The sequence below is a fragment of the Dryobates pubescens genome, chromosome 12, assembly GCF_014839835.1.
Source record: "Dryobates pubescens isolate bDryPub1 chromosome 12, bDryPub1.pri, whole genome shotgun sequence".
Classification (NCBI taxonomy): Eukaryota; Metazoa; Chordata; class Aves; order Piciformes; family Picidae; genus Dryobates; species Dryobates pubescens.
In genome coordinates this window covers 13,362,336-13,376,820 of record NC_071623.1, presented here as the reverse complement: position 1 = coordinate 13,376,820, position 14,485 = coordinate 13,362,336, and positions in this window count along the sequence as shown.

The window sequence follows — 14,485 nt, the reverse complement described above, 5'->3', positions numbered from 1 at the left end:
CAGGCAATAACAATAAAGAACTGGGAAACTAAATGCTCAGTCACAGAGCAATCCTGCACTGCAGCTGTTGCTTTATCAAATGGATTCCCTCCCTCTCCATTCTGCAGGACCAAATGTCTTACTAAGAGGCAACAGTTAATCATCAGATATGAAAATCACCTATCCTGATCAAGAGATTTAGAGGAGATAACATTATGTAATAAGAATATGTTTGGCAGATAGGAAAACAACTAGATGACTGCAACATCACACTGACAATTGTTTAGTAAGATCATCCATACTTACTTACTAAAACACATAGCTACAATCTGAAATGTACATAGACTTTGGTTAAATAAACATTTCTCCATCCCAAAAGAACTTCAGGTTTCAGCTATCCCCAAACCTATAAAAGTCAAAAAATGCTGCTAAGGGTAAATGTAGTGTTGAAGAAATTTTGGAAGTGTTATTGTGTTAAATTACTTCTAATGTTTAAGCACACCAATATTTTCTGGAAACCGTATTCACACCTCCAGCCTTATAAACCACATTCTTCAAACCCTTCGCAGTTCTATGAGCAGCAACTCTCACCTTCTAGAGTTTCATTCTAATAGCTTAGGTGTAAAAGAGAAGTGAAGAGATATCTGGATGTAACTGCATTTGGGGAATAATTTACACTAGAGGTAGACAGAAAAGCACATAGCCAAAGGCTAACCACTGGTATTATAGAGCTCTTTTACCTCAAGAAACTTGGGGAAGCAAGGGGAAGGAAAGAGTATATGGAGCATGTGCTCTGAGATGACACATCTTTCCTGATCATCTGCCTAACAGAGGGAAAAAGGGCTCATCACAATCACCTCCCCCAGCCTTCCCTACATGTAGCATGCAAGATTTCTCCACACTAAGTCCTATTAAAAACAGACCTGCTATTAAAAAGTAAAACAAGGTTTTTTCTTTTCTAAATTCTTAAAGTTTTCTCGTCATTAATGAGTCTGAAAAACTGCACCCCCTGTCTGCTTTCAGAACGTCCAACTTCACATTACTACTACTGGATGCTATTAATCCTTTTCTTACTTAAGAGCCCATTACTCCTCACTTTGTCGTTTCTAGGCAATGATCCAATCACTTCTTCCATTCTTTCAGATCCAGTCACAACAACATGTGTTCTGAAAGGCTGTAAAACGTGGAGCTTTAAAGTGTTTTATGCACTGCACTGGGCTGCACCTTGCACACAAATCTCTCACCTGAAGTGCATAAAGCAAATCACTAGCACCTGCACTCGTTTATGCACTGCAGTGGGCTGTGCACACAAATCTCTCACCTGAAGTGCATAAAGCAAATCACTAGCACCTGCACTCATTTATGCACTGCAGTGGGCTGTGCGCACAAATCTCTCACCTGAAGTGCATAAAGCAAATCACTAGCACCTGCACTCATTTATGCACTGCAGTGGGCTGTGCGCACAAATCTCTCACCTGAAGTGCATAAAGCAAATCACTAGCACCTGCACTCCTCACAATCTCACAGGTGATTTTCCCACCTCCATCTTCTCACATTCACATGAAGGGCTGCTCTCTGGATGATTGCCTAGCAGCCTTCTCAAGGCTTTCCAAAAACACTGACTCTGGGGCACTGAATCTTTTAATACACTATTCCTTGCAGTATGACTGCATGCTGGGTATGCTGAAATGCATGTTGGCTAGCCGCACTCAGTAACTACCAAATAACCTGAACTACTTTATGTAAGTAGCTCTCAGTCTCCTTCATTTACTCCTTTCTTTGTGTAGTCATATAATAAAATGTAAATAAAGCAAGCACACTACCTTTTTCATTGCAAAACCCTGGAAGAAAACTTGACTAGCACACACCGGAGAGCTGATTTTCACTTGAGCGCTACAAAGCCACTCATCTGCTCGGTGACGAAGAGGACAATTAAGGATCCGTTCCTTATCATCCCCTCCACTGAACAATAACTACAAATAGCATCACTGACAGGCAAGATCCATCACCTTCAAATTATCATAGAGGAAAGCATTAAAAAACAAAAACCAGCCAAACGTGCAAGCACCTCCCATCAGATTTTTCAGGCCGGCGGGGTAGGGAGGACGAGTGGGGCTAGCACACATAACCCTGCTCCGGGGTGCCGCAGCTATACAGCCGGACAAGCTCAGAGCGACCTCCCCGGGCGCGGCCCTCGCCCTCCGCCGGGACCGCTCAGTGGGCAATCTCGTCCCCCGCTCCCTCAAGTTCTTCTCAAGGTGGGAGAAATACCCAATACAGTTGCCGTTAAGAAAGAAAGACTTACCAGATACCTCTGCAGGAGAAGAAAAATACACACAGGCAGCAACATCCCCGCCGCCGCCGCCGAAGCAGCTGAGGGCTGCTGATGTCAACTCCGCAGTTCGGTGGAGCTGGGAGGTGATACCCTGCTCCCGCCGCGGCGCGGCTCAGCTGCCGGCTCGGGCACGGAGCGCGCACACCACGCGCGGAAACCTCTGCCCTCTCAGCACAGCCCAGCCAGAGGGCATGGGCAGGCTCGCCCTGCCGCCCACAGGTGCTGTCCTGCGGCAATCAGCCTCGCCCCTTCTCCGCCCTCAGCACCGCTCTCCCCGCAGCCAAGGGCTCCCCCTACGCTCGGGGAGCGCTGGAACTGCCTGGGGTGAAGGGGGTGGTGTTTACCGGCCAGCCCTCCCCGCTGGGAGAGGAGCCGTCCGCACAGTCCCTCTGGATGCCCCCCCCCCGGTACCTCTCGGGCTGCTGCCGGGCAAACCTGGCCGCCGCTCCCCAGCGGCCGCTCGCTTGCCGCCTTGCAGCGCCTCGTGCACCGCCGGCAGCAAGCCGCCGGCTGTGGCGGTCCGGGGCTGCTGTCCCGGCGGAGCGGGGAGCTGGACCGGGTTGGGGGCACTCAGGCAACGGCGCAGGGAGGAATGGGGCAGCCCGCCTGGGGCACCCTCTGCCAGAGCAGGTGTCCCCTCCGACGGGCTGAGGAAGGGTGAGCAACCCGCGGGGAGAGCGCAGCTCCGCTAGATGCAGTGGCTGCCTTCGCGGCACTGTCCGCTCCGCCGTTTCAGACGTGTCTTAGTGGCGTGGAGCTAGCAGCACAGGAGGCGAGTCATTCTCTAAATAGGTTTGGAAGGGGTAAAAGAGGGTATTTGCGATTTTAGAGAATTAGGAGACAGTAGCTGTAGTTGTCTCTGTTCTGTGCCCTGGGTGAGGGAAGCGTCTGAAAGGTAAAACAATCCTTAAATGCAAAATAAAAGGCACTTGTGGCTGTCCTCCCTACAGCATCTTGATTCATTCAGATGAACTGAATGATTCATTCATCCTCATAGACATCCTGAGGCACCTGAAGAGCTCACACAACAGGCATCTGAAAAAGATAAGGAAACCAATTTACCACTTGTGTGTACTTACTAAAGTGAAAATATGGGTTTGGAACTGCAGTAAACAGAGATAGACCACATGAAAATACTGAAGAGCTTTACTTTTTTTCACAGCTGTAACTGACTTTAAAACTGATCGATTTTACAGTTTTAGCATGAAGATTGCCGTTAATGCACATCAGCAATGAAACCTTACTTGTCAAACTCCCAGTGTTGCAGTTTTAAGAAACTACTGTGCTTGATTTATTCCAAATGATGCACACACTGGGAAGTTTATACTGAGGAGGTACAATGTTTTCTTAGTGTGTGAATACAAGGCATTCAAAGGTTAATTTTAGTTTGCTACATGTTATTTTCACATCATTCTTTGATTTGCTCAGGAAAAGCTTCTGAAGGAATCTGCTCTAAATTAAATGACCAGGTACACTGTTTGTCTGTAATTACCAGATAAACACATTGGTCTGTCTCAATGTGAATTGTGATCAATAAAGATACACAGGTGAATATTCTTTCTAATGCATGACTTAAAGTGTTAATACGATAGCCTCAGATTTGTGTGATGTCTTACAGCTTCATCACATAAACTCTTTTGGCTTTGGGAGGTGGGGGTGGAGGGTGACTGGTAAAGAGGGATAATACACATTTAATAGAATCATAGCATGGTTTAGGTTGGAAGGGACCTTAGAGATCATCTACTCCAGCCTCGCCTCCGTGGGCAGGGCTGCTCCTCAACTAGACTCTGCTGCTCAAGGCCTCATGCAGCCTGGCCTTGAATACCTCTAGGGAGGGGACATCTGCAACCACTTTGGGCAACTTATTCCCAAATCTCACATCCCCTGTACTGAAGTTCTTCTACCCAAGTACAAACAGAATTTCTGAGGAACATCACAGACCTTTTGGGTTTCTGATGGAATAGAAAGCAGCCTCTCAGAGACTGCAGACCCCATGTTATTTTGGTAGCACTGCCCTGTATAAATCCTCATTTTTAAAGTGACCTTTGTGATCCACAACCCCTGAACCAAGGCCTTTATAGATCAGGATTGCAGAAATCGATCATCTTTGTTTAGAACAAAGGTGAAGTATTCTTGCTATTATTTCTCTGGTGACGTCAATCTCCATGAGTAACTCTTGCATTGCTGTAACAAATTACCCTACTACAGACCCAGGCTGCATCGTTATTGGGAATGACTTGCAGGACTCATGGCTCTTTTCCAGAGTGCTATGGCAACTCTCTTGTCCTCTGGGACAGTGGTTTTCTTCTCTGGATACGCAACCACTAACTTAATGCAGCAGAAATCAAGGAACTCAGACATTTGTTGATATCCTGGTTCACACTGTCACAACATCTTCCAACATGAAGAACTGGCACACATTACACAGAGTCCAGTTCAATAACATTAACAAACAAAACCCAGTTTGATTTCATTTTGGGTAGGACTGCAAAGTAATCTGCAATATTTTATTTCCCCTCACCTCAATCTAATCTATCAGTAAATACCAGAAACTAAACTGTTGATGCAGTTTGCTAAACTGAACGATTTTGAGTGTGAAATCATGTGACATGAAATAAAAAAGAAAACTTTGTTAACAAATATCCATAGCTGTTGACAGTGAGAGCTGCTGTGGGATATCTACATTTCACTCCCAAATAACACAGGTCCTAAGAGCAGAATTTGAGAACAAAACTTTTTAAGAAATCTTGGTTGAGGAAGCTGGGATATGCAAGTCCTTGTTGCCCAGCTGAGCACTCCCTGGGCTATTTTCTAAAATTATAATGGCAGACCTAATGATGAGAGAGGAAGGTGTCTTGTACTAATTCTTACTGCTCAAGGGTTTGAGCTGTTACTTGGTGGAGGTTTTTATTAAGACCTCAGGGGAGACCTCATTGCTACCTGAAGGGAGGTTGTGGCCAGGTGGGGATCGGTCTGTTCTCCCAGGCAACCAGCAGAAAGAATGAAGGGACACAGTCTCAAGTTGTGCCAGGGGACATTCAGGCTGGATATTAGGAAGAAGTTCTTCAAAGAGAGTGATTTGCCATTGGAATGGGCTGCCCAGGGAGGTGGTGGAGTTGCCATCCCTGGAGATCTTCAAGAAAAGACTGGCTGAGGCACTCAGTGCTATGGTCTAGTTGATTGGATAGGGTTGGGTGATGGGTTGGGTGATAGCTTGGGTTGGGTGATAGGTTGGACTGGATGATCTTGGAGGTCTCTTCCAACCTGGCTGATTCTATGATTCTATAATTAAAAAACAAACAAACAACAACAACAACCAACCAAACAAAAAACCCCAAAGACTTTCATAGACTCATAGAATGGTTTGGGTTGGAAGAGACCTCAAAGATCATCTGGGTCCAACCCCCCTGCCATGTGTAGGAACACCAAGCCAGATTGCTCACGGCCTTATCTAACCCGGCCTTGGACACCTCGAGGGAGGGGGCATCCACAACCATCAGTCAGAAAGTTATGGAAGCTACTTCAGTAGAAGGGTTCTATTTCTGTGTATTATTTTTTTTCAGTGGTTTGAGATTTTGTATGTTTTGCATTTTAAATGAAGAACTTTTTGGTATTTCTGTAAAAAGCCTCTCTGTTGAAATTTTAATATGGTTTGTGGTACTGATGTGCTTCTCTCCACTGCCAGTTAAAAGGGGGGAAAAAGTCAAATTTGTGTTTTGGAAAAAAAGAAAATGCCAGTTTTGATGCAGTCAAAATGACATTTCAAGAAGAAATGCTGCTACAGAAGCAATAGCACCACTATGTTTCTTTAAACCACTCACAAGCTTGTACAGCGTTCCTTCTTGAAATAAGACAGATTTGTTCAATGCCATTGTGCCTGCTGTTTCATTTTTATTAAAACATATCTAATTTCATTTGAGATTCTTTCTTTACAATTCCTGCTTGATGAGAGTGTGACAGATGGGATTTGTTGGAATTTGACATAACCCTGTCAACCATGTTCTTTTCAGCGTGCATCACAGATGCTCATGAGATCAGTGCAACCAAGTAACCATGGGATCCGGACCCACCTGCTTTTCTGAAGGCTTGGATTTTGTGTTTATAACAATGGTACTGGGCTGCAAGTCAGAGGTGGCATGGTTTAGCTGATATCGTGGTGTTAGGTCACAGGCTGGATTTCACAGTATCACCAAGGTTGGAAGAGACCTCAAAGATCGTCAAGTCCAACCTGTCACCACAGACCTAATGACTAAACATGGCACCAAGTATCACGTCCAATCCCCTCTTGAACACTTCCAGGGATGGTGACTCCACCACCTCCCTGGACAGCCCATTCCAATGGCTAACGACTCTCTCAGTGAAGAACTTTCTCCTCACCTCGAAGCGAAACTTCCCCTGGTGCAGCTTGAGACTGTGTTCTCTTGTTCTGGTTGCTTGAGAGAAGAGACCAACTCTCTCCTGGCTACAACCACCCTTCAGGTAGTTGTAGAGAGCAATGAGGTCTCCCCTGAGCCTCCTCTTTTCCAGGCTAAACAATCCCAGCTCCCTCAGCCTCTCCTCACACGGCTTGTGCTCAAGGTCTCTCACCACAGGTCTTTGATGATCTCAGAGGTCTTTTCCAGCCTCAATAGTTCTGTGATTCTGGACTCTTGCCCAGAGCTTACTTGCACCATCATTTTTACATATGAGACATAAAGAGGTTTTCTTATTACAAAGGCAAGAAACTTACCTCTGAGGAAAAAGCAATATTTTTCAAGCTTCATTCCAGTTTTTCACTGTTGTCTTAGCCTTCTCTTCCTCTCCACACTGAACAAGCGTTGTCAAAAGCAAAATGAGGATACAGAAAATGTTACACAATAAGAACGAAGCCTTTTCATGTACGAGAGGGCAACATTTCCAAGAGGCAATTATTTAAGGCTTTTCTTAATGTTAGATACTACATGAACAGGAAAATTATATGTCACAGTCTTAGAAATGAAAAAGGGGGAACCAATGTCATTAGCTGTTCTGAGACAAGGCCATTTCTGTTTCAGCCAGTGAAAAGATTTAGAAAAGCAGGTAATTACAAAAGGCTTTCTAGGGTGATTACAGTGCCTCCTGCTCTTTTTAAAAGAGAAAGTCAAAAGTGGACTTAGATCAAATGCAGCAACACATTTGTAGTTCTCTTTCTCAGACTGTAAACTGAGACATTTATTTTCTTGCTCCTGCTTTTCTTTAGTACATTTAAAAGAAAATTGACATCTCAGTTCTCTGTTAAGTCAATATTTTAATTACTGCCTAGAAGTACAGTCTAAATCTCCCCTGGCACAACTTCAACCCATTTCCTCTCATCCTATCACTAGTTACCTGGGAGAAGAGACCAACCTCAGACTCACTACAGCCTCCTTTTAGGTAGTTGTGGAGAGCAGTAAGATCTCCCTTAGCCTTCTCTTCTCCAGACTAAACAACCCCAGCTCCCTCAGCTGCTCATCACAGGCTATGCCCTCCAAACTCCTCAACAGCTTTGTAGCTCTTCCCTGGACACACTCCAGGACTTCAATGTCTTTCCTATACTGCAGCACCCAGAAATGAACACAGCACTCAATGCCAGCCAGAAAATGAGTCTATAAAACCACGGGGTTCATACACTGGATCAGCATAGTGTATCAAGTATTTAATTCCCAAATTTGTGTTTAATCTACAAAAATACTTCATACTGAGAAAATATATTTGTTAACATCAACCATTTAAAGCAGACTTTATACACCAATGCTTTCCATTCTGGTCAGAAACCAAAAGAACTTTTTAGTTCAAATAAATTGGTTCAACTTGTCCTTGACAAGAAAAAGCACTCAGGAAGACAGGAGCTGTATTCTGCATGTGAAACAGGGTTTGGACAAATAACTCAAGTGGCAAACTTCTATCTTCACAGTGAAAAACACTCCATTTATTATATTAAAAGAATTCTTTGCCCTCTGGAAAACTCAATGGCTTGGCAAGAGTCACTCATCTGTCATTCTTTCATTTGCATTATGTTTTGCTCAAAGCACTTGTTCACAGTTGTAGCCTTATGAAGTAATTTTTGCTAAGAGAAAAGCTGTCAACTTGAATGAAGTGTTTCTTCAACATGGTTTAAGTGACTTATAAACACAGCCCAACTGTGTTAACTTGAAGACTATAAAAAGATAATACTTTCAATAGGCGCTTTCCTTTGCAGACATTCTGTTTTCTCTTTATAGAAAGGATGTTTTGCAAAGCAAGCTCTGCTTCTTAGGGTCTTTAGGGCACAATCATGTAGCTTTGCTGGCTGTTCCTTCCTCAGTACATGAAGACAACTGCTTAGGACCTGTATTCCTGGTTCAGAGAAGCTCTTTAGTCAAAAGGGGAAAAAAAAAATAAGAAAAAGAAAAGTTTCTTTTCATGTATTTCTGTGGTGCATTGGACAGTACTCTGAACAATGTTTTTTATTGTTTCAGTCAGAATGGAGAAAAGGGAAAGTTCAACAAATGTTCATTAAACCAGGATTGTGACAAAGAAGACTCATCAAGATTTCTTGCTGTCTGAGAGTAACTCCTTGTACAGCTATAGACAGAAAATTACTACATAAAAACATTATTTTAAAAAACCCTTTTGATGCCTAGGGAAAATGAGCTCATGTTTGGTTAAAAGTCTATGCCTGTCTAATAGATTGCAACCACTGAAAGATGAAACCCATGATTTGCTACACAGAATCACACAGAAACATTCAGCTTGGAAAAGACCCTCGGGATCACCAAGTCCCAACCAATAACTCTGCTCTACAAGGTTCACACCTAAACCATATCCCCAAGCACCACACATCCAGGGTTGGTGACTCAACCTCCTCCCTGGGCAGCCCATTCCAACGTCAGACCACTCTTTCTGTGAACAAAATTCTTCCTAATGTCCAGTCTAGACCTACCCAGTTGCAGCTTGAGGACATTCCCTTTTGTTCTATCACTAATGTGAGAAGAGACCAGCACCAGCCTCTCCACAACCTCCATTCAGGTAGTTGTAGAGAGAAATGAGGTCTCCCTCAGCCTCCTCTTTTCCAAACTAAACAGCCTCAGCTCCCTCAGTCACTCTTCACAAGATTTATTCTCCAGGCCCTTCACCAGCTTTGTTGCCTTCCTCTGCACTTGCTCCAGTACCTACCCTTTTCTCTATTATTCAATATTGTTCTCTCTTGCTCTGCTGTCTGACCTCTTAAGAGGCAAACCAGTGCAAAAAAAACAAAAACTAGCAGAAAGTTACTCTTTTTTTTTTTGTTACTGATAAGCCGCATCTCCAGGATGAGGAGTCAACTGGAGGACTGGAGCCTGTGCCACGGAAGACAGGGTTTTGCTGCTGAGGAGGAAAATTGAGGGGAAAGGGGCTAGGCTACTTAATATGCTGGCTCTAAGCCTTCACATCATCTCAGCTGTCTCATGGTGTTTGTTTGCTCCACCTTAAAAGTAATGTGAGTCTGTTTCTTTCTTTTTTCCAAACAACAAGGAAGAAAGAAAAAAAGATGTAAGTGCACCCATATAATATTCTTGCCAGTTTGACATTTTACATTAGTTGTATTAAGAACAGTGTCAGGAATACATCCCAACCCTGTAATGGTTATTTTCACCTCAGTAAACCAAATAACAACTTTAAAAATATAAGTGCTCTGCTGATCCTGGTAAAGAACCACATGTTTTATATAGCTTTCATGACACTGAGGCCTTGCATTTAAGAAAAGGATAGCAGTGTGCCTGCTTTAGCAGCCGATACTGCAGCATATCTACATTATAAAAGACTGAGGTTAAGATGGTTTTATGCATACTACATAACAACAAAATTCACAGGCCAGATGTTTATAAATAAAGACTTTTTAAAACAGTTCTTATTTTTAGTTAAAGATTTATACATCACAGAATCACAGAATTACTAAGGCTGGAAAATACCTCTGAGATCATCAAGTCCAGCCTATGACCTGGCACCACAATATCAACTAATCCATGCTACCAAGTGCTACATCTAATCTTTTCTTAAATACCTGCAGTGATGGTGACTCCACCACCCCCCTGGGCAGTCCATCCCAGCACCTAATCAGCCTTTCTGTGAGGAAGTGCTTCCTATTATCCAACCTAAACCTCCCCTGGTGTAGTTTCATTCCATGCCCTCTTGTCCTGTCACTAGTTGCCTGACCCTCACCTGACTACAACTTCCTTTTAGGTAGTTGTAGAGTGATAACGTCCCCTTTAAGCATCCTCTTCTCCAGGCTGAGCAACCCCAGTTCCTTCAGCCTTTTCTCATACAACTTTCCCTCTAGCCCCTTCACTATTCTCGTCTCTCTCCTCTGGACCCACTCTTCAAACATCCATGTTGTAGGAGTTTTTGGACACAAGCTCTCATAATTTATCATCTTACAGCAGCAATATGATCACTGCTTGAACAAGGTTTAGAGCAACACCATATTGTATTCCATGCACTTTAAGACATTATTTAATGTAATTTAACATAAACAAATTAAGATTTAGAAAAATGGGGCCAAGTAGCCTTGGTACACTCTAATGTTCACCCAATAAGGTCAATGAAGGTTATTTCCTTTACCACACATTATCATTTTCAGAAAGCCTGACAAACAAAACAGCTGTCTCAGAGCTGATTCAGATATACAAGACTTCAAAACTTTATTTATTTCTGGCTCTCTCACTGTGAAGGTTACCCAGGTACCTAAGTAAATAAAACAGAAACTGAGAATTTCAGTATAGGGATCACACATTGCTCACGAACCATCTGTGGTGAGTTTTGATTTGTAAGAGGAAGTAATTCAATGAATTTTTGATACATAGATCTGGAACCATTCTACGCTGAATCCAGCCAATTTCTGCTGACAGCTGGTTTGGGGGTCTTCGTTGGTTTCGTTGGTTGGTTGGTTGTTTTTTTGTTTGGGTTTATTTTTTGTTTGTTTTGGGGGCTTGTGGAGTTTGTTTTGTTTGTTGGTTTGATTTGGTTTGGGTTTAAAGTGAATAAAGTAATCCAATTTATTTTATTTAAAGTGTTTATTTCTACATTTTGATCACTAGCAACTCCCAATAAATTGCCTTGCACATTGCTTCTGGAAAAGTAAAGCATATTCTGTAATGCTCGTTTGATCTACTTTGGAAACCAAGTCTTTTCCACTCATCCATACAATTATGCATTGAATTTCTCAATTCAGAGTTGGCCCAAAAGACATTAAGATGGCATAATGCCAGATGTAAAAAGTCAGTAGTGTGTCCTAAATATAGTGTCCCTTGCCTTTAACTGCTTAGATAGGTTCTTACTTCCTTACTTTACTAGAACAAAGGCACCACTTTCAGAATAAGGACAAAAAAAGACATAGGATGGAGACTGCCTGGTCATATAATATGTGCTAGGCCTTTGCTTCATTGTTCTGCTCTTTAGCTGCTCCTGCTGTTCCTGTTTTGTATTTATTAAATCATAAGAAAAATGAATGAAGTGGAACAAATCATAAACAGTACATGCATCTTCCCCCCATGCTCTATGAAAGCTGCTATTCAAAGGCCTTTACTTTCTGCTCTCCTACCTTTTGTATCTCTAATTGCTTCATATTACTTAATAAAACCATGCTGGCAGTTGTTCTGTAACATAGTATACAGCTAGCAGCTTGTAGAAATCTGTGGCTTTCAGGTGGACTGCCATGATCTGTGGGTGGTAGGTGTGTTTAATTGACCCTGGCAGGTTCCTAGACCCACACCCTGATGCTCCATCACTCTCCCTCCTCTCAGCAGGGAGAGAAAGCAATATGGAAAAGCTCCTGGGTCAGGGTAAAGAGAAGGCAATCACTAACCAACAACTGTCACAAGACTCTCTCTTACAGCTGCTGCAGAGTGGTCTGTCACCTCTTCTTAAACAAATTATCACAGGCACATTCAGCTTTGGACAGCTCTGGGTCTCTTTTGGAGCAAGGGGCATGAAGGCAGCTCCTGGTGTCTTCTTGCAGAGGCCACCCATGAGGACTCTCAATCACTGCAAGCACCTTGCCACATAAACCCAGTACAGAAAGTTTTCACCATTATTTGGGACCTCTGTGCCAGCACAGGCAGAAACAAAACAAGAAGTCAGCTGTGTTAAGTTGCAAGTATATTGCTCTCTCCCTAGGTAAGAGTTTTTACTATTTCCTAAAATCATCAAAGATCAAACTGTTCTCAAGGACCTCCTGTTGATTTTATCAACAAGCCTGAAACCCTTTATCTCTTCCTGAGACTAATAGTTATATTTAAAATCTAGAAAGATTGATTAGATGTGTCACAAACTTTTTCAAAGTTTGGTGCCAAGGAGTTGTCACAGGAGAGCTGGTTTTCATATTCCACTCCCCCCCACATTTTTTTCTTCTCAGATTTACTTTGGGAGAAGTTAGAAAGTTTTATGAACACAAAAATACTGTAATCATCTTTCAGGGCAGGTAATACCTTCTGCTAAAGTAGTTCAATAAACAGATGAACTACTGCCATGCATCACTGATTTCTTCAGACCATCTAATCATGCATTTTGTTAGTGCTTCATCCCACATTTGTCAAACAATTTCTCTTCTTTACTGCCAAATAAGCTTGGTGGTAGTAGTTGGCTTCTAGCTCCAGTACAGGTGTGAAGTATTGAACTTTGACATAAAGACAGTAGATATGGACCTGTGCAAGTTGGTTTGATCATGGATTGTTTTGTCCTGTTATGAAAGCAGCTGTCTTCAGTGCACAGGTGTACAATTTCCATAAATTACATTTCATTTTGAGATCTGAGTTTCTGCCAAATCTGTAAAGGATGAAATGTCAGCATTTCCCATGGAATAGAAATTCAAAATGTTGATCAGCTTTTATCCCAAGTGAAACATGTTTGTATAGCTGCCTGGACACAAGCACATGACATGGTTCTGTCTGCTTGATGCTTTCACAGCTTAGGAAGAGAGGCAAGAGCTCTGCTCCACTTCCAGCTCAGTAGTTTCTGTGTTGTGTAGGAATAATGCTTTTCTCTTTCCGTATTACAATGGCTGCAGCATAGAATCATAGAATCATTAAGGTTAGAAAAGACCTCTGAGATCATCAAGTCCAACAGTCAACCCAACACCACTCTGCCCACTAAACCATGTCCTGAAGTGAATGTCTATATGTTTTTTGAACACCTCCAGGGATGGTGACTCCAACTCTTCCCTGGGCAGCCTGTTCTAATGCTTGAACACTCTTTCAGTAAAGATATTTTTCCTAGTACCTAATCTAAGCCTACCCTGGCATGACTTGAGGCCATTTCCTCTTGTATTATCACTGTTTTCTTGGGAGAGGAGATAGACACCCCCCCACCTCACTACAACCTCCTTTCAAATATCTGTAGAGAGCAATGAGGTCTCCCTTCAGCCTCCTCTTCCCCAGATTAAACAACCCCAGTTCCATCAGCCACTTCTTATAAGACTTGTTCTCTAGAGGCTTCATCAGCTTTGTTCTCTGGATGCACTGCAGCAACTTGCTGTCTTGGTGACTTTGTGTAGTGAAGGGCTCAAAAGGGAACACAGTATTTGGAGTGTGGCTTGACTATTTTGTGATAAGCCTTTCTAAAAGACTCAGTCTTAGGGCTGCAAGGGGAGGTGTGACTTTTTCTTGTGCTAGTCTATATTTCATTTTGCCTCTGGGATTCACAGTCCTTTGTCAACCAGCAGAGGCATTTTGAAAATCATGTGCACTGGGCTTCATGTTCCATGTTGTCTGTCAGCTTCTTGTCCCTTCCCCACCATGCTTTTTCTCCTCTTTAGTCTGCCTGTTGCAGACCTACCTTGTCCATACCATCTGCCACACTGAGCAGCCCAAGAGCCCATGTAGCCCACTGCTCCATTCCCTCTGATACTGGGCATGCATATGAGCAAGAATAAAAGCAGCACATGATGATTCTTCCACCAGCATCTGGACACATGTGAGGAATTAAGTCACAAAAATTAAATATCAGGGTTCTAGTGACTTTGTATTCAACAGTTGAAGGTAGATGTGAAGGTTTAAAATGTTTACAACAGTTAAAAGGAAACTGTGAGAGAGGAGGCGTGCTATTTTAGCTGCATTGGTATTCACATTTTTTACTGCCTCTTCTCAAGCAGTGAAGGATCTGCACAGCCTGCACAGACTGACACCTCTCCAGTATGCTTTTTAATCAACAAATTATTTG